General features: G+C 61.2%; 1 protein-coding gene across 1 annotated transcript in view; it reads right to left on the bottom strand.

The window, feature by feature from the left end:
• Positions 1 to 10978, bottom strand: part of TCF20 (transcription factor 20) — a 140270-nt gene extending 129292 nt beyond the window's left edge. The window contains exon 1 of the mRNA XM_037513433.2: positions 10795 to 10978. The gene's annotated coding sequence lies outside the window, so the exon portion shown is untranslated. The remainder of the gene's footprint in view (positions 1 to 10794) is intronic.
• Positions 10979 to 18361: the final 7383 nt, after the last annotated feature.

Genomic DNA, 18361 nt, shown 5'->3' with positions numbered 1-18361 from the left:
CCCAGGGCCTGGCTCCTTGGTCTGGCCTCCCAGTTCCTGTCCCTGATAAGGCAGTATGTCCAGAAACATAAAGAACCTTACAACTCAGCCATCAAACGACCAATAAGCCAATATTTAAATGAGCAAGGAATGTGCTTAGACATTACTCCAAAGAAGACCTACCAATGCCCAATGAGCGCAGGAAAAGAGGCTGACACCACCGTCAAGGCCGCAGGGAGATACACTTTCTCACCCAGCAGGGTGGAGAGACCCAAAGGACACAGTGAGAAGTGTTGACAAGGACAAGGAGGAGTCCCAGGCCTTGGCCACTGCGGAAACCAGCCTGGCCACCCACCCAAATGCTGTTACACAGATCATTCCTGTCAAGCCCAGCAGTCCCACTGCTCAGGACAGCCCCAAGAAAAACGAGACCATACATCCACGCACACATTTGCACACAGGTGCTGTAGCAGCTTTGGTCATGACGGGCACAGAACGGGAGCATCCCAAATGCCCACCAACGTGGTGGTGGATAAGCAAGACACAGAAAGGTGGTATATCCAGACGGTGGAATATTATTTGGCCATAAAAAGGAATGAAATACTGAGTCATACTCCGATACGAACCTTTGAAAAGCATTACAAGTGAAAAAAGTCAGACACAAAAGGCCAGATGTTGTCTGATTCCATTTCTATGAAATGCCCTGAACTGGCAAATTCATTGACGTAAAAAGATTAGTGGTTCCCCAGGCCCGGGGGCGGCGGAGAGGGAGGATGACGATCAGCAGGGGTTCCTTTGGGGGGATGATAAAAATGCTCTGGAGGTAGATAGTGATCATGGTTACAAAACTCTCTAAATATTCTAGAAACCACCAAATGGCCCGTTTCAAAGGGGTGAATTTCATGGCATGGGGATTGTGTATCAATAATGATGGGTTCTTAAAAAAGTGATAGGATCCCCATGCCCCAGTCTACCCTACAGCCTCCCAGGAGCTGGCCTCGCCCCGTCCAGGCTCGGCTCCTGCCCTCCCCAAGTCTTTTCCGCAATCCCAACCAGGAGGCTTTTTAGTGATGGCGATTTTATTTGAGCCTTAGAAATGTCTAACGATCAAATCACAGGTAGCCACGAACTTGCAGCCTTAAATGGGGAAGCACTCACGGTATCTCTTGGTCTCATTCTGCCCCGTGGAGAAGTCGCTTCAGGACACAAGCCGTGCCAGGTAGGCAGGGACCCTGCCTGTGGAGTTTCGGGTGCAGCCCCAGTGCCTGGACAGGGCCCAGGCAGTTGAGGTGCAGAGGCCAGGCTGGCTGGGGGGGTGGGGGTGGGGCAGAGGAGGGAGGAGGCGCGAGGGTCAGGAGGGCAAATGGATGGGCAGGCGGAATGAGTGGGGAGGACTTGCCCGGGGCCACTTTGAGCCCAGAGCCCAGCCCAGGGCAGAGAGGGTGACCCTCCCTGGCACTGCCCAGGATCCACAAGCCCCCTGGTGCACAGAATCCCAGCTCCCCAGTCCACGCGGGGCTGCCAGCTACAGCTGTCCTTGGCTGTGACAACTGACTGTTTGGGGTACAGCCACCCCCAACTCCTCGCTGGCCCTCATCCCAGCCCGCCCTCTGGTCTCCAGTCAGCCTCAAGGCCCAGACAGCCTTTCCAGCCCCCACGCCCACCCCTTTCTCTCTTCCAACCCATCAGTAAATCCTGCTATTTTTTATTCTGTCTCCCCGGTTCTGCCCTTCCCCCCCGCATCTAGCCTCAACGCAGCAGCCAGAGGGGTCTTTTAAAATGGCGAGTCCAGGAGGCTTCACCATCTGGGCCTCCTGTCCTCTCTGAGGTCATCTGCTACCACCTCCCTCCTTCACTCCCCTCCAGCCACAGTGGCCTCCACGCGGCCGCCTCCGCTGTTCCTGCGCCCGCTGCTGGGCGTGCCTCGGCTGCAGGGCGTGCTCCGGCTCGCTGTTCCCTCTGCCCGGAAGGCTTTTCCCTCGCCTCCTTGCCAGCTTCGTGCAAGTGTCACTTTCTCAGTTAGCCCTTCCTTGGAAACTTTGCGCGCGCGCGCACACACACACACGCGCGCGTGAGTATATATAAAGTCTGTGATCCTCCGCGAGTGTGATCGCCACGAAGGCAGCGTTCCCAGAGCTGGGGCCTAGCCCCGGGCGCGGGGTCTCCACAAGGGGCTCAACAGCGTGTGCAGGATGAGCAGTGAACGGGTAGACGGACGAGTGAGTGAGTGGGCTCGTGGATGGGGGCAGGGGGGGTGGATGGAAGGTCTCTCCGGGGCCCCAGCCTGCCCAGCCTCCTGGGCTGACCCGCCCCGGGCCCAGTGCCCACACCAGGCCTGCTGTCCCATCGCTGCCTTGACCCTTCGGCCACAGGCTGCTCTGGCCGGCGTGGCCACCTGAAGGGCCCTTGGCACTCTCAGGGCCACCCACACTCTCCAGCCACCGTCATGGGTGCAGCCAGGGGTGACTCCCAGCACGCAGTCCAAGGGAGTCGCCCCGGAATGGCCTCCCCTCTCCTTGGTCAGCACTGCCCCACGGGGCCCAGGTGGACCCCGACGGCCAGGACTCCTCTGAGTGCTCCTTCCACTCCTCCCGCCTCCCCCTCCAACCCTCCAGTCACTTCCCTGCTCAAGTCTCCAGCCCAGCCTGGCGGGGCAGAGTGGACAGGGCGGGGCGGCGGGTCACGGAGCAAATGAGGAAACAGGAGTCCCGAGAGAGCACGTGACTGCCCCAGGCTCCCAGCCAGGGTTTCCCTGGGACCTGGGCCTGATGAGACTGGGTGAGGGGGTGGCTCTTCCCGTCACCCCTCTGCCCTGGGGATGCCGAGCTGGGGGTGGGGAGTCCCCGAGCCCCATCCAACCTGTGAGGCATGAGCCAACCCAAGCTCAGTGCTGACAGCTCAGGGGCTGGGGCCCGTGAGTCCGTGAGCAACGACAGCCCTCCCCTCGGTGTTTTGGGGGGACTTCATGGGGCTTTGCGGCCACGGGAGGTGGCTCTGGAGACTAGAAGATTCAATGGCTGGTGGAGGCCGCGTGGGCACGTGTGTGTGTGCACGTGCATGTGACAGCACGCAACAGTCATGGGCAGGCAGAGCCCGTGGCCCCAAGCCCGTGTGCCTGCGCCCCCGGGGCCAGGAGTGGAGAAGGGCCCCGGGAGCCAGAAAGGAGGGGATGGTGCCTGGAGCCTCCAGCCAGGGAGGAAACAGGACAGGGTCCCAGCTGACACCCAGCGCGGCAGGCCCGCAGCCGGCTGACCCCCCGCCCCTCTCCCGGGCGTCCACCCCGCCGCCTGGCCTCTCTGGGCAGGGGCCGCCCTCCGGAAGCCCCGCTAGCCCCCTTTCTGGCTGGCTTGCGGCGAGCAGGGCACCAGACACAAGACCTTGCCCTCCAGGGGCTCACCAAGAACAATCATGATGTGCGCGGCCGGGTGTGTCCCTGCTGGCCGCCGGTCGAGTTCGCAGGCAGTGAGTGCGCTTTGCTGCTTTATAAGCACATTTCGCTGCCTAGAGGCCCCCGCGCAGGGCTGCTGCTGTCAGCCTGCAGGCGAGAAGCAGCGTGAAGGGACTGGTCTGTGGGCACCGGCAGGCGGGTAGGCCAGACTTCGCGTGCATTCTGCCTTCCACACTCACGCAAGACAGACACCCGCATGGCCCACACTCAAAGGCAGGGGGCACCTGGGCTATGGGGGCGTTGGGGAGCAGTGGGGGCTGGGGGGCTGGCTCAGGAAGGGATAGACAGGCGACACCAAGGCCGCAAAGACTTGCCCAGGAAGGGAAGGGGAAGGGCCGGCGAGGCAGGGGGAGGCAGCCCGGGCAAAGCCCAGAGTGGGCACGGGCAGCCCGACCCAGGCCTGTCCCCGCTCCCCGGCCCCCACTGCGGGCTGCACCCTTCTCGGGGATGCAGCTCTCGAAGGCCCACTCACCCCTCTTGCCTTCACTCGCGCTCTTCCTGGTTTACAGGCTGCTCCCCGATTCTCCTTCCTTCCCGCTCCGTGGTGGCAGGTGGGGTTCAAACACGGGCCTGGGGATTCCCAGTCCTGCGACTTTCCTGCTGGTCTGCCCTGCCTCACAGACAGGGAGAGACACAGGCCTAGGGGGGCCCAGCATCACCATGACAGGAAGGGCAGGGTGAGCAAGGGGAACAGAGTGTGCAAAGGCTTGTGAGCAGAGTCAGGGTAGTGGCTGGATCTGCCCTGCCACACAGGGGGTTCCTCCCCCCTTCACTGTCCAGGGCTCTGAAGCCAGTGCCCCTCCCGCCCTGCTCCCCCTGGGGAAGGCAGGACACCCGCGCAGGGCTGGACCCTGGCTCTGATGTTGCTCAACAACTTGCTTCCTCTTGGGCAGTGCGAGGAAGGTCATCTGCAAGTTATTCGCGCGAAGGTAAAAGGGGTTCCTAGCACAGAGGCCGAGTTCAGCAAATGCTAGCTGCGCTGCGCCCCTCCTGAGTGACAGCCCCCAGCTCTCTGGATCCTGGCAGAGAGCCATTTCCTAGCAGAGCCGGGAAGTTCTGGGAGGTAGGTGGCTCTGGCTTAGCCTGGGTGGGGCAGGATTGGAGCAGGAGGCCCTCAGGGCCATCTGTCACAGGTGAATTGGGAGTCTTGCTTCCCCAGGCCAGTGTCAGTGTCAGCGGGAGGCCCCCACCTGCCCTCCAAGCCGTGACCTCCAAAAAGCCTCAGTGGGGGATGCCTCGAGATGTCCCATGGCCCCGGCCAGCAGACGGGAGACCAGGAGGGAGACATCTGGGACTACCTCCGCCCAGACCCCCCAGCTCCCCAGACAGGGAGGCAGTGGGGTCTTCAGGGTGCCCATGGGGCAGGGTTATTGGAGATGACCCCTTTCCCTGCAGCGCCTGGGAGCCACAGATGGGAGAGGACACTTCTGTGGACCAGAAAAAGGGCTGAGAGCTTTACAGGGCCCTTGACTGCAAAGGCCCACGACAGGCCTCAATATCCCCCATTTCACAGGTAAGGCAACCGGGGCTCCGAGAAATCAAGGAGTGTGCTCCAGCCTCCAGGGAGGATGGATAGCTGGGGAGAGAAGAGTGCAGGAGCCCCTGGAGCCCGGATGAGGGGGGGACTTCTTTCCCATTGGGCAATAGGGAGCCATGGAAGGTTCTGCACAGAGAGAGGAGTGTTCTGCCCAGTCCTTGACTGTCCTCCACCTGGGCTCAGCTGGATGCCCCCTCCTGCCAGGCCCAGCGTGCCCTCCCTGCGGTCCACCTGCGGGGCTCGGGCCCCTCACGGTAGTAGCAGCACCATGCAGGAGCAGCACCATGACTGTCCTTTGACAAGTGAGGAAACCGAGGCACAAGATCGCTTTTGTCATGCAGATGTGGGTGGCAGAGCTGGGCAAACCCAGCTGGGGGGCTTGACTCTGGAGTCTCCCTGGCCCCTCCCACTCAGATGCTCGATCCTTGATCCGGGAGCCCATGGAAGTGGCCAGGTGTCCTGTGAGGCATCCAGCAGGCAGAGTAGGGCCACACTGGCCACTCACAGGGACAGAGGCTTCTGGGATGTGGCTTGCTAGGGCCCCTGCTGCTTGTCCATGGAGCAAGACTCCGAGGGCCTGTTGGGGGCCTGGCAGGCACCGCACAGGAACCCTGAGCTGCCTTTGACCAGCATCAGAGCCAAGACAGAGCTGGAGGCCCCCTGGTCTAGTGCTGTTTCTGAGGTCCCTGCTGCCCACTGGATGGGGAGGGGAAGACAGTAGCTCCCCTCCCAGGGCACCCTGGGGCTTGCGTCACAGGCCCCTCTGCTGCTGCCCACTTCATGACTTTGTCCTTTCAAAGAGGGTTTCGTCCCAAGAACTGCCCCAGCCCACAGGATCCCAGCCCTGCCCCACCCACCAGCAGCGCCCAGCCCTCCCTCGCCCCCTCCCAGGGAGACCAGAAAGCAGGCCTGACTGTGTCCCCTTAAAGGTTGCACAGTCAGAAAAAAACTGAGGGAAGACAATGTTCACAGACCGGGTCAGGTTCAAGGTTACTTCATAAAAATGGATTCCTAGAAAAATATAAACCAGTCATTTACCCTGTGAGTTTTACCGGCCTCAAAAGGAAACAAAAGCAAAACAGCCCGGTCTGCACAGAGAAGGGGGAGGCCATTTCCAGGCCCTCCCCCGGGTGAGAGGACAAACGACGGCTCCTCGGTAACCAGGACCCCGAGCTCCAGGTCTCACGCCTTCGCTGCCTGTGTCTCAGGGAAACGGCGATGCTATCAAGACAGGGAGAAGTCCAGAGCTTGGCTTGCTTCCAGATTCGCACACATTCAGCACAGGGCAGGGTTTGGGTTTATTTTTTGGATTTTTTTTAAACAAAGCTCCTGTTCCCCTGAATTCACGCCTGTTCCTACAGCCCGAGGGAACTGACTGCAGAGCCCTCCGACATGTTGGTCTCTTTGTGGCATCCTCTTCATCGCTCAGCAGCCAGCCATGATGTCAGGAGCCCATCAGATTTCCGGTAGGGGGGAACGCTGGGGAATTAGAAAGAATGGATGTTTCTTACCCGTCAGGAAGGAGGGGGAAGGGGCTGGGTGTGTTTGGGAGCGAGGGACGGACGGGAGGCAGGCTGTGTTTCTGATATTAAATGTCAGGCAGAAACCTGAAAAATCCAGCCACCCAGATGTTTTCTAAGTATCCAGATGTCTGGCACGGAGCAGACTGCGCCCCCCACCCGCCGCCCATCCCGAGAGGCCTCACATTCTGGCATTGACCTCAGGTCTGCAGTGAGCTGGCCGGGCCAGCAGCCCATTCTCCAGGCGCCCACCCTGGCCTTCAGGATTTTTCTAAATCTTTACACATGGATGACAGGAGTAACTAGGTCCAGATTTTAAAAAGCTGTTGAAGCAGTGATTTGCAAAGTTCAGTCTCTGGAATTAGCTTCCCCAGAATACACTGTGTAAGCCAAAAAGGAGGAAAAAAAATCCCTCAGCCAACACACACACAAACATATGTGTCTCTTAAGCCACAGGACTTAAAAACCCCAAACAAAACCAGCAAGTCTGAGCAGCACGGACTTGCCACTGACACTGAGACGCGACGAGCCCTCCTCCGCCCCCCACCCCCATCCCCAAGAGCACGCGTCCCCCAAAGCAGAGAAACACCAAACAGCTTTGTTCTTCCTGACAAAGCCCCTCGCTTCCAGGGAACAGACAGTTGCCAACAAAAGCACAGGCTAGAACTAATTTACACTCAGACTCAGGCTTCAAGGAGCCATAAAGTACAGAAACGGAAATGGCTTTGCCTGGGAAGCTGCCTCCCCACAACTGGCAACAGGAACCCCCCTGGGTCTGGGGGAGCTCCTCAGACCACAGACCAGCAGTGTCCTGGCCCCCGGGTGACCTGGCCCCATGCCCACAGCGGCCACCACCAAGGCCAGCGACATCACAGCTAATTGCCCCTGAAAATATGCCCAGAAGGGCAGCCCCTGGGCCCAAACCCTGGGCCTTGGAGGGAGCCAGAGGAGCAGCTGGGGAGGGACCTTTCCCAATTAGAAGCGAGTGCTGGGGAGAGGGGAAGGGGTGCCCAGGGAGACCCTCTGGGCAGGAGCAGGTGGGTGGGGCTCAGGGCCCTCTGCAGCCTCTGCTCCTGGAGCAGCCCCTGTGGCTTCCAGAGGCGGGACTTTAGGGCCAATAGCAGGCTGAGTGGCCGGGCCAAGGTCACTAGACTAATTAGAGGGTCAGGCGGTACTGGGGAGCCAGGCCTGGTCTGGTACGGTTCTCCCCTGAACGTTATCTAATTTAATCCTCACAACACCCTGCGAGGGAAGGATTATCATTAACCCCAGTTTCGCAAGGAGCCAACGGAGGCGCAGAGAGGTTAAGTAATTTGCCCAAGGTCACACAGCTCGTCATTAGCTAAACTCGGCCCAACCCTTTTGAGTAGCAGGCCCTGAATCCAGTGCTTTTTCTGCTGAGTGGAGGCAGGCAGTTAGGGTTTCACCAGGCGCAGTGAATCTGATTTAAATACATATTTAAAATGACGGTGATCCCCACAGAACAGAAGGGAGTGAATAATTGCAAATTAATTTTTTAAAGCAATTCCAGTCAGGAGACCTGGGTGGGTGGAGGGGTAGTGGGTGGGGAGGCTGCCTTTATTCTGTCCTGCCAGAGCCTGGATAAAGTGTGCAGACACTCTCTAGCTGTGTGGCTGCTACTCGGGCCCTTGAAGTGAGGAAGGTTGGGGGTGCTAAAAGCTTTTCTGGGAGAGCACAGTTCCCCGCAGGAAAGTGCCCGGCACACAGGTCCGCGGCTGGGGGATCTCACTGTGTGTAGGAAGAGAAAAATAAGAGACGGTCCCTGGAAGCCAGATTCCTGCTTCCCAACCAGGAGTTTACAAGGACTGCAGGTCGCCTTCGCAGCCCTGGAGCCTGACTCTGGGCCAGGGGGCTACTGCCTGGGGCCTTCCCCCAGGGTCTGAGAGAGGCCAGGCCGTTACTGTGACTGTGACCCTGGCCAGCCCGGGACCCTGCTGGCGAGCACCTGGCAGCCCAGGAGGAAAACGAGCTCTAAGGGCTGCAGGGGAGAAAGAGGAGCAGGCTGGCCTGGCCGCAGAGACCAGGATGGGCACCTGCCCTGTGGCTGCCTCAGACCCTCTTCTCCTCCAGCGGGCCAGCCTTGGCACCTCAGCTGGCCATCTGTGCCAGGCTCACCCTGCTCCTTCCTACCAGGCCTGCTGGTTTCTTTTACTTTGTTTCTGTGAACGGCAAATGGGGTGTGGAGTCCAGGACTCGGACCAGGGAAGGGGAAAGAAAAGTTTTTGCCATCTGGAAGCCCTGCCTGGCTAAGCAGCGCCCACTCTCCCGGGGAAAGCCTGCCCTGAGTCACACACCTCCTGGCTACTAGGAGGAGCCTGCCTGATGGCACCTGTAGTTGACCTGTGTGGTGGGGGGGTGAGGGGGGGCGAATGTTAACCCAACGATGACATTAAAATGTTCGTGGAGGGCATGCCCCCAGGCTCTGAGAGCTGCCACAGGGGAAGTCAGGTCAGAGAGGCCAGGGAAGATTCCCTGGAGGAGGCGACACTGACTGGGGGAACTCCTCGGGCCACAAACCAGCAGTGTCCCGAAGCATGAGGCGGCACTAGCCCTCCTGACCCACCCTCACTCCTCTGGAGAGGCCCTCCCCGATGGCCACCCAAGCTGGCCTCTGCGTCCTTCTGGACTGCGCTGCTGCATGGGTCTGCGGGTGCTGCTGAGGCCAGAGACTGAGCTGTTCGTCACTAACTGGCCTGTGCCTGGACTAAGGCAGGTGTGTTGATCAGAAAGTTTGTTGATCAGAAAGTTTGTTGATCAGAAGCATAAACAACATGTGCAGAGGCCTGTGGTAGGAGGAATTCTAGAGATTGGGAGGACCTGGAAGAATGGGGATAAAGTGTACAGGAAGTAGTGGGAAATAAGACCAAGTCACCCCAAGAACCCCCCTAGACATGTAGGTACATCCTCCTGCCTCCAGGCTCCCTTCTGCCCTTGCCCTGTGGCAGGAGAATGTCACATAGAGACCCTGTCCCACCAACTGATGCCAGGCCCAGCACCCCTGAGGTCAAGGTGGGGGGCACACCCACCCAAAACTCTCCCTCTGCCTTTCCTCCTCCACTCACTCCCTTACCTGAGAGGTAGGGCCAGCCTGGAGCCAGAGACATAAAGGGAGGTGGGTCCAGGGGTCCCATGCAGAGCCCCCCTGCACCCACCCCTGCTGCACCCCTCCACTACCAGCCTGTCACCCTTTCTCCTCACTGAGAGGAGCTGGGCTCCCTGTTTGGGCAGATGGGGCTTGAGCCCCCCAGCTGATGACCAGCGTTTCCTGACAGCAAGCCGCCTCTGGTACTCAGATCCTCAAGAATGAAATGGAGAAACCCCGGGCTCCCCATGGGGGACAGGGCTGTGCTGGGGAGTCTGTCTGAGGGACTCAAAACGAATCCCTTCTGGTTTTCCTCCAGGACTCAGTTCAGTTACTCCCTCCCCAACTCCCAGCAACCGAGGCTGGGGCTGGGGGCACCCCCTGGCAGAGGCTGGGTGTGTTTGGGTGAGGGGATCCCGACCCTAGCGCCGTCACACCGTCACACCGGCCGGCCCCGGCATGTTTTCAGCCTGTGCCCAGACCCTTCCTATTGCCGCCGCGCGCCCCCGCTCCACAAACTCAGCCCGCAGCCGGCCCTCCACACCTGCTGGGTCTGCGGCTCCGCAGCCGGCGCCCCCGCGCACCCTCACCTGCCCGCAGCCTCAGCCTCACCTGCCCGCAGCCTCACCTGCCCGCAGCCTCACCTGCCCCGCAGCCTCAGCCTCACCTGCCCCGCAGCCTCACCTGCCCGCGGCCTCACCTGCCCCGCAGCCTCAGCCTCACCTGCTCCGCAGCCTCACCTGCCCGCAGCCTCACCTGCCCCGCAGCCTCACCTGCCCGCGGCCTCACCTGCCCCGCAGCCTCAGCCTCACCTGCCCCGCAGCCTCACCTGCCCGCGGCCTCAGCCTCACCTGCCCCGCAGCCTCACCTGCCCGCGGCCTCAGCCTCACCTGCCCCGCAGCCTCACCCGGGGCTCTACGGTCGGTCTCAACCGCGGCGAGTAGAGAACTGCCCACCTCAGCCTCGGGCTCCCGCCGACAGCCTGGGGACTCGCGGCGCCCTGGCCCCGGCCACCTGCGCGCCCCGCGCCGCCCGCGCCCCCAGGCCAGCGGGGACCGCTCAGCGCGGGGCCGCCTGTCCCGCTCAAGGCTGCCGGGACCCCCGGAGACGCCGGCCCGAGACCGCCGCTCGGCGCGGGGAGCCCCTGGTCCCGCGGGGTGCCCCTGGCCCCGCGCCCCGCCCCCCGCGCCGGCCCGCGGACGCTCACCTCGGGCCCTAGGCGCCCGCCCCGGCCGTGCCCGCGCCGTCCTGCTTTCTGCGATGCTGTCGACGGCGAAGAAAATGTTATAAATCCTCTGCTGGCGTCGTGGCGGCCCCCCAGCCCCCCTTTCCCGTCTTTCGGCCTGCAGGACACTGCTGGCCCCGCGGCCGGCCGCTGTCCGGGGGCTCCGGGCAGGCGCGGCCGGGCACGGCGGGGCGGGGCCGGGGCCGGGGGGCGGGGCCGGGGGCGGGGCCGGGGGGCGGGGCCGGGGGCGGGCGGGCGGGGGCGGGCGGGCGGGGGCGGGGCCGGGCGGGGCGCGCGGGCTCCGGCCGCGCTCCCTGGGGAAGCCGTGGCCTGCGACTTGCGCTCCAGCTCCGGCTCCTGATTGGCCGACCTGCCGGCAGCGCTGAAGCCTGATTGGCCGGGAGGGGAGGCTCGGGCAGAGGGCGGGGCGGCGGGTTCCTTTCTTCGCCTGTCCTGCCCCGCGGCCGCGCTGCCCTCCCCGGCCCCCGGCCCCCGCGCTCCGCGGCCCCCGCTGCCCCCGGCCGCCCCAGGACGAGCGCGTTTCTCTGTCCCGCCTGGAGGCCGCGCGCGGGCTCGTGCTGCTCCCCGCGGCCTCCCCAGGCCCGGCGCGCAGGGGCGCCCAGCACGTGTCCCGGGCCGGGCCGGGAGCTGCGCGCCGCTGGCGCTGCGGGTCAGCCGGCCACGTCCCCGCGGGCCCCGGCCCGGGAAAGGCCGCTCGGGCCCAGGGCCGCGTGCGCCCCGCCGGGCCTCGGGTCTCCCCCGCAGCGATGCCCGTGGAGGGTCAGGGCCTCCGCTGCCAGCAGTCAAAGGCATGCCGAGCCGGGCGTGGTGGCGCGCGCCTGTAGTCCCAGCTACTCGGGAGGCAGAGGCAGGAGGATCGCTGGAGTCCAGGAGTTCTGGGCTGCAGTGCGCTGTGCCGATCGGGTGTCCGCACTAAGTTCGGCATCAATATGGTGACCTCCCGGGAGCGGAGCACCACCAGGTTGCCTAAGGAGGGGTGAACCGGCCCAGGTCGGAAACGGAGCAGGTCAAAACTCCCGTGCTGATCAGTAGTGGGATCGCGCCTGTGAATAGCCGCTGCACTCCAGCCTGGGCAACATAGCGAGACCCTGACTCGCAAAAAAAAAAAAAAAAAAAGGCATGCCGAGCTGCCACGTGCCCTCCAGCCAAGCGCGGCCGAAACCAGCGGCCGCTGGACCGGCTCCCGCCCCGGAGCGCCCACCCCCAAGTGCCCAGGGAGTTACCTGCGCTCTGTTCAAATCAGGCTACCTTGCCCATTGCTGAGGTTGGGGGGATGTGGAAGCCCCCACCCTGGAGCCACTGGGAAAATCACTAAATGAACTGACTGGCTCAAGCAGCAAGTTATTTGGGGGGGAAGACAGTCCTTGGGAGCCCCCCAAGCAGAGCCTTTTGATTGAGGGGTGGTCTCTAAGATGGGGTGATAAAGGGGCTGTTGGGGCTGTTCCTGGAGTGGGAGGTTTCAAGGGAAGGGCACATGGACCAGAAAAAACACCACCTGAGACCCCGGGGCACTGTCAAGCCCGCAGAGGCGAGGGGGGCACATCCACACCCCCTGAGTCCTGTCTTTACAAGTCCTTCTTGTAAACACACCTCCCCTTACCCGCCTGGCACAACCTCATCTTACCCTGGCTAGAGCTGCAGAGACCTTTTTTCCAAATCAGGGTAACTCCACAGGTACCGTGGTTAGGGCTGCGACACATCTTTCTGGGCAATACAGTTGAACACGCGGGAACATTCGATGAGCATGGACAGCAACGGCAGAGGCCCTGAGGCTGGGCTGGGGTTTTCCCTGTTGCCCATGACTCTCCTGGGGTTTATCACCTGCTCACCTGGCTTCCTGGTGCCTAAACAGAGCCGGGAGAAGCCGGCCTTCTGCATATCAGGCCTTCCCCGGCCTCCCTTCCAGTCCACCAACCCCCTCTAGGCACCTCCCCCAGGAGGGCCCTGCCTGCTGTCCCTCCTTCCTTTTCCTGCCTGGGTACCCCCCCAAAGGTACCCCCATACTTGAGATAAACGAGGACAATAAAAGCTGTTTCACAAGCAGGTGGTGATTAATCGCCAAGTTAACTAAATAGGCAGTAATTACACGTGGGTTTCGGAGGCAGGAGCCCCTCTGGGCAGGGGCGGTGGTCAGTTAGGTCTCCCTGAAGGGGCAGGGCAAGAAGACAGGAAGGATTTGAAAAGGCAGGAAGAAAGAACAGGTGACTTTTTAAGTGGTAGCTGGACTGTTTTGTCTGACAGGCTCAGGAGGTGGGCTGGACGTTTGAGCTTGTCTGCGACTTCCATTTCTTTGAAATATTTCATTAACCCAAAAAAAAAAAAAGGCTTTTTTTTTAGTGCATCTCTAAACTCTACTTTGGGATTTATGAATGGCCTCAAATACCAGTGTGCCCCGCTTTACACAATGGAGAAGATCTTACAATTCTGTGTAAATCGAGTCCCGCTCGCCCACCGCACATCCTAGCGCCTGCAAAGCTCTATTTTCATTTCTGATTGATTCTCCCTGGCAGAGGCGCGGAATTCTTTGCTTTAAGTGTCAGGCTCTCTCTGTCAAGTAGTTAATGACCTATAAAGCACTTAAAATGTACTGGAGGAGATGCTATTTGGAGGCACCCTGTGGTGTACCCTCTCCTATTGTCAGTAATCACCCCTCATTTATTTGCTCTGATTGGTTTGGAATTTGCTATCAGGTTTCCCTAAAATGGAGCCTACCAGGAAAAGTCCGATCCCATCTGGGCCCAGATGGGTGCTGGGCTTGGCGCCCAGGGGCAGCAACAACAGGGAAGAGGGAAAAGGCTTTTCCTCAAGAAGCCACCAACCCCCAGGTGCCCCGGTCACCCATTCCCTGATTGCCTCATGTCTCTGGCAGCTGTGGCCACCACGAAGCCCCACATTCTCCCCACCATCGGTTTATAGCCTCCTGAGTCCTGACCTGTTCTCCGCTGCTTCAGGACACCTCCCCCGGTTGCCACCTGGATTTCACTCCACAGGGCTGCTTCACTGGTTATCTACTGAAACCAGCCTCTGTCCACTGGGTGCAGCCATGGATACCCCTTCATCCATACACCTTGAAGCCAGCAAGTCAACAGATCTTGGCAGCCCCTCTGAAATGGCTCTAGAGTCTGGGCCCTGGCCCCAACCACCACCTCCTTGGCCTCTGTCCCAGCGCCTCAGCTTTTGCCTCTCAGAGCACCCTCCAAGTTGGAACACATCACTCACTCACGTGCCTCCTCAGAACAGTGCAGATTTTACTCTCCTGCAACCCAACTACTATGTGCTCCTCAGACCTTAGCCGGGTCTCCCCAGACCTTTACAACCTGGGCCTGGCACCCTCCCCCAGGCCTCCTGCCATCTCCCCATCCAGCTTTAGGTCTTTGATCCTGCTATTCTCTGCCTGGAGTGCTGTCATCTGTCAAAGTCCTGTCTTCCAGGAAGCCTTCCTGGGTTTGCTCAGGCAGAGTGACCACCCTCCTGGGCTCCCACAGCCCCTCCCACCATGCATTTGCCCTGTGTCTGTCCTCCTCTTCGCTCATTCAGAGGCAGTTTTTCAGTGTGGAGAAGAGGGGCTCTGGCTGTGCAATCACACAGACCCAGGTTCAAATCTGGATCAGGCTCTTGTCTGTCGAGTGACCTTGGGCATTCACTGCCCCTCTCCAAGCCTCCTCCATTTCCTCCCCTGCCACCCTCCTGAGCTGGTGCCTGACCTTGGAATACTGGACAATGATGCAGTCTGGTGAGGTCAGCGCTGGGAGTGAGACAAGAGGCCCAAGGTCAGCTTGAGAGCACGGAGGAGGCTGTGGCGCCCATGGCCCGCAAGGTCCACACAGTGAGGAGGGGGATTCCGTGGAGCACAGAGAGGGCCTGGGACTGGACAGTCTCTTCCAGTAGGAGACGTTCTTTCATTTTCCAGGGCTGCTGTAACCAGTCACCACAAAGTTGGTGGCTTACAACCTCACACAGTTGTCCTCAGAAGCCAGAGACCCCTTCCTCCGTCTGCAGGCGGTGCTCCGACCCCTTCCTGCCTGTGGTCTCCCTCTCCCTCCCTCTTACAAGGACGTTTGTAGTTGCCCTCACCCAGGTGATCTCCCGGTCTCAAGATCCTTGATAACAAGACTGTAAAGTGTTTATCGTGTGAGGAAACATTCTAGGGTCAGAGATCCAGAGGTGGACATCCTGAGAGGCCAGGAAGAGGGTCACCTCACGGGCTCTGCAGCCACTTCTGGGATTTGAATCTCAGCTGCCCCGTTTGCCAGCTGTGTGGCCTTGGACAAGTTGCTACCCCTCTCGGATCTGCGGTTTCCTCATCTGTAAAATGGGAATGAAGCCGCGCTTCAGGCAAGAACTCGGGCATTAAACTATCTCGAAGGCAGAGGCGCCGCATGGGCTGCAGCCCAGAGGCAGAGAAACCCTGACGGGCCTTCCTTCAGGAGGGAGCACAGGTGGGCCGGGCGGCCAAGGCAGGGAAGGTGTGGAGGGTGGGGCTGGGTGGCCCAGGGAAGTGGCGCGCAGGCCTGCTCCGCTGCTGCCTGGAGCTGACGGACAGGGCGTGGAGGGTGTTTCAACAGGGCAGTTTTTATTTCCTCTTTATTTCCAATTTACATACCATAAGAGTCACCCTTTCAGGGAGTACAGTCCAGTGGTTTTTAGCATATTCACAAGGTTGTGCCACTATCACCCATTCCAGAGCATTTCATTACCCTATAAACACGCCCAGTGCCGTCAGCAGCCACCAGCCCGGCGTTAGGGCGCAGCGTCTGGACACGTACGACGCCCACCTCCGAGCCGGAAGCCAGGAGGAAGGCGGCGGCGTCCTGGGGCTCCCTGCTCAGCGCCCCTATGCCCTCACTGCCCAGGGAGACAGGGGTGACCCACGGCACTGCCCAGGGAAGGGTCTGTGTGGGGGGCTGCTCAGGACCCCTGCACATCAGCCCATCAGCACCGCGTGGACTTGCCCTAACGTGCCAGGGGCCAGCAGCCCTCCTGGCCCCACTCCACACGCCTGGCTCCCAGGGCTCCCTGGCTCCTCCAGTCCTGGGGCTACTGAGGGAAGGTGAGGGGCATTTGAGGCTGGGTCCCGAATGGTTCCCGGGGGGCCTTTTTAAGTCCCGCCCCCCGCTGACCCCGCCACTGAAAGGGCGGCATGAGGGACACACAGGGGCTTCTCCAGTGTCCCTCCCCCTGCCCGCCCTGGGCTCAGCCCTGCTGGCGGCGCCCCACATGGTCAGAACGGTCTGGCCAGCCTAGAGGCGCGAGGAGGGAGGGAAGCCACCAGGGGCGGGGGTGGGGGTGGGGGAGAGGCCAGGACAGTGTGAGGCGGGAGGCAGCCCCTGGCAGTGACAGGGGCTTCTGGGATCAATTAGCAGAACTGCCCTAACGGAGCGCGGCCCCCGATGCGCGCTGGGCGGGCACGCGTCATCGATTGAGCGGGAGGCCGCAGCCTCCACCGGCCCCAGAGCCGGCCCCTTCTCGTCAGGCAGCGCGGGCCACCCGGTCCTGCGTGAGCAGCGCCGCGTCTGTCCCAATCTCCACATGCGGAAATGGGTCACGGGCTAATTAGCGATCACTTCTCAGGGAGAATCAGCCTCCCTCTTTCAGCAAGAGCAGGACCCTGGGTTCTAGGAGCCTCCAGAACAGGGAAACTCATTTGTTCTTTAAACAAAAGGCTCCTCTGTATGAGTCGGACACAAAGAGAGACCAATGAGAGGCTGGGGTGCTCAGAAGCTCAGATCCTGGGGTGCAGGTGGGGGGGTGAATAAATTGCCGGGTGGGAGAGGCGGTGTTCGGCAAGGCTTCCTGGAGAAAGCCACAGAGACGGAGCACGGGCACTTGAGACAGAGGGAACGGGAGGAGAACAGCTTCTGAGGTGGGGACTTGGCAGCAGCAGCTGCGGGTGGACTGTGGGTGGCCTGGGGCTTGGTCAGAACTGAGGCTGGCAGACGCCATCAAGGCAGAAGGCCCGCGTGGAGCCTGGCACATCGTGGGAGCCGGACAAATCTCGAAAGAATAAAGGGGTCACAGAGTGCCGCGTGCAGGGCCGAGGGGCCGAGCCTCCCACCGAGGACGCCGCGAGGGTCTGTGTGGGGTGTGAGGCGCGGCCCAGCGTCGGCCTTCCGCCCGTGGGCCTGTCCAGTCGCCCCAGCACGCTTTGCTGGAGAGACGCTCTCCTCGCACCGAATGTCTTGGCCCCTTTGTTGAAACAAATTGACCGTAACCAAAGGTACAGCAGGGGGAGAGTGACAGGGCCGAATCTGTGGAGACGGAATGTCAATTTGGTGGCAAAGGCTGGGAAGGGCTGGGAGGAGGCAGCAGTAGACAGAGGACGCTTGAGTGGGATGAGGAAGGCCGGGTACACGCACTGGGGAATTGGGACCCCAGATCTGTTCCTAGTTAGAACAGGGGCAACAGAGAAAATAACCACGCTCCTGAGCCCCCTCAGGTCTGCAAAATGGCCAAATTAGACACTCGCCAGATACAGCCGTTGCAAGAAGGATTTCAGGTAACGAGCGGATTGGCAATGCAAAACAAGGCCAATTACAGGAGCATTATCCTGGATTATACAGCTTCCAAGAGGCAGTTCATACCTCCAGGCATGCTGAGCCCCGAAATTTCCAGAGGAAGCTTGGGATCCAAACAGCCAGGCTGCCTGAATCTGAGCCCCCCAGCAGGTTTCTGGGGCTGCTGCTTGGGCCCCTCCCACCTCTACTGACCTGCCTCTACTTCCCCTAGGAGATAGACCACCGTGGGAAGGCGGGGTGGCCCCCACCCCATTCTAAGTAGCCCTGCATAAGCAAGGTAAGACCCACAGGCCATCTCTGAAGGAGGCTACCCTCCCGGGTTTCCCTGGGGCACCGAGTCCCTCTGTGTCTCTTCCTGCCCCCTGCCCCTCCCTCTGCCCCCTGGGGTCCCGGGGAGCACGCTGCATGGGAGCCAGCCCTTCAGGCCTGTGTGACCTGTGACCAGTCCCCTTCTCTGCTTTGGGGGAATGAAGAGCCCCACCTCCCACTGTGCCGGGTGCTTGCAGGACTCTAGAGATGGTGCAGGCAGAGAGCCGGAGGGCTGGAAACCAGCACGACCGCTGTGCGCGGTGATGTGGCAGCATCTGCGGATGGGCCGGCGTCCACACCCTGGCCGGCCAGCCCCTTGCCGCCCTGTCCTTGAAGAAGGCTGCTGCTCTGTCCACGATGTTTCCTGCAGCACCTCATGTGCAGCTGAAAAGTTTGATTCCACGCGGCGATGGCGTGGAATCCTGCTCTGTAAGTAGTCGGGCAGCTCGGACCAGCGGGTCCTGGTCACGGGCAGGCCCTCCACGTGGGGCCCTGCGAACAAAGCAGCGCGGACAGCAGCGGCAGGGAGAGGCCACTGCAGCCCCAGCACCACCCACTTCCTGGGTTCACATGTGCGCGCGCAGGCGCCATAAAGTCGGTCCAGAAACACCCCGTTGAGTCCCGGCACCATCGAGTGACCCAGCGGCCGCCTCTGGGGATGGGGGCGACGGGCTGCCGGGACTTGCGCTTTGCCGTGATGGAGT

Source organism: Talpa occidentalis, unplaced genomic scaffold (genome assembly GCF_014898055.3).
Source record: "Talpa occidentalis isolate TD23 unplaced genomic scaffold, MPIMG_talOcc4v2.1 talOcc4.16, whole genome shotgun sequence".
Taxonomy (NCBI): Eukaryota; Metazoa; Chordata; class Mammalia; order Eulipotyphla; family Talpidae; genus Talpa; species Talpa occidentalis.
This window is presented reverse-complemented; position numbering and strand designations above follow the sequence as displayed.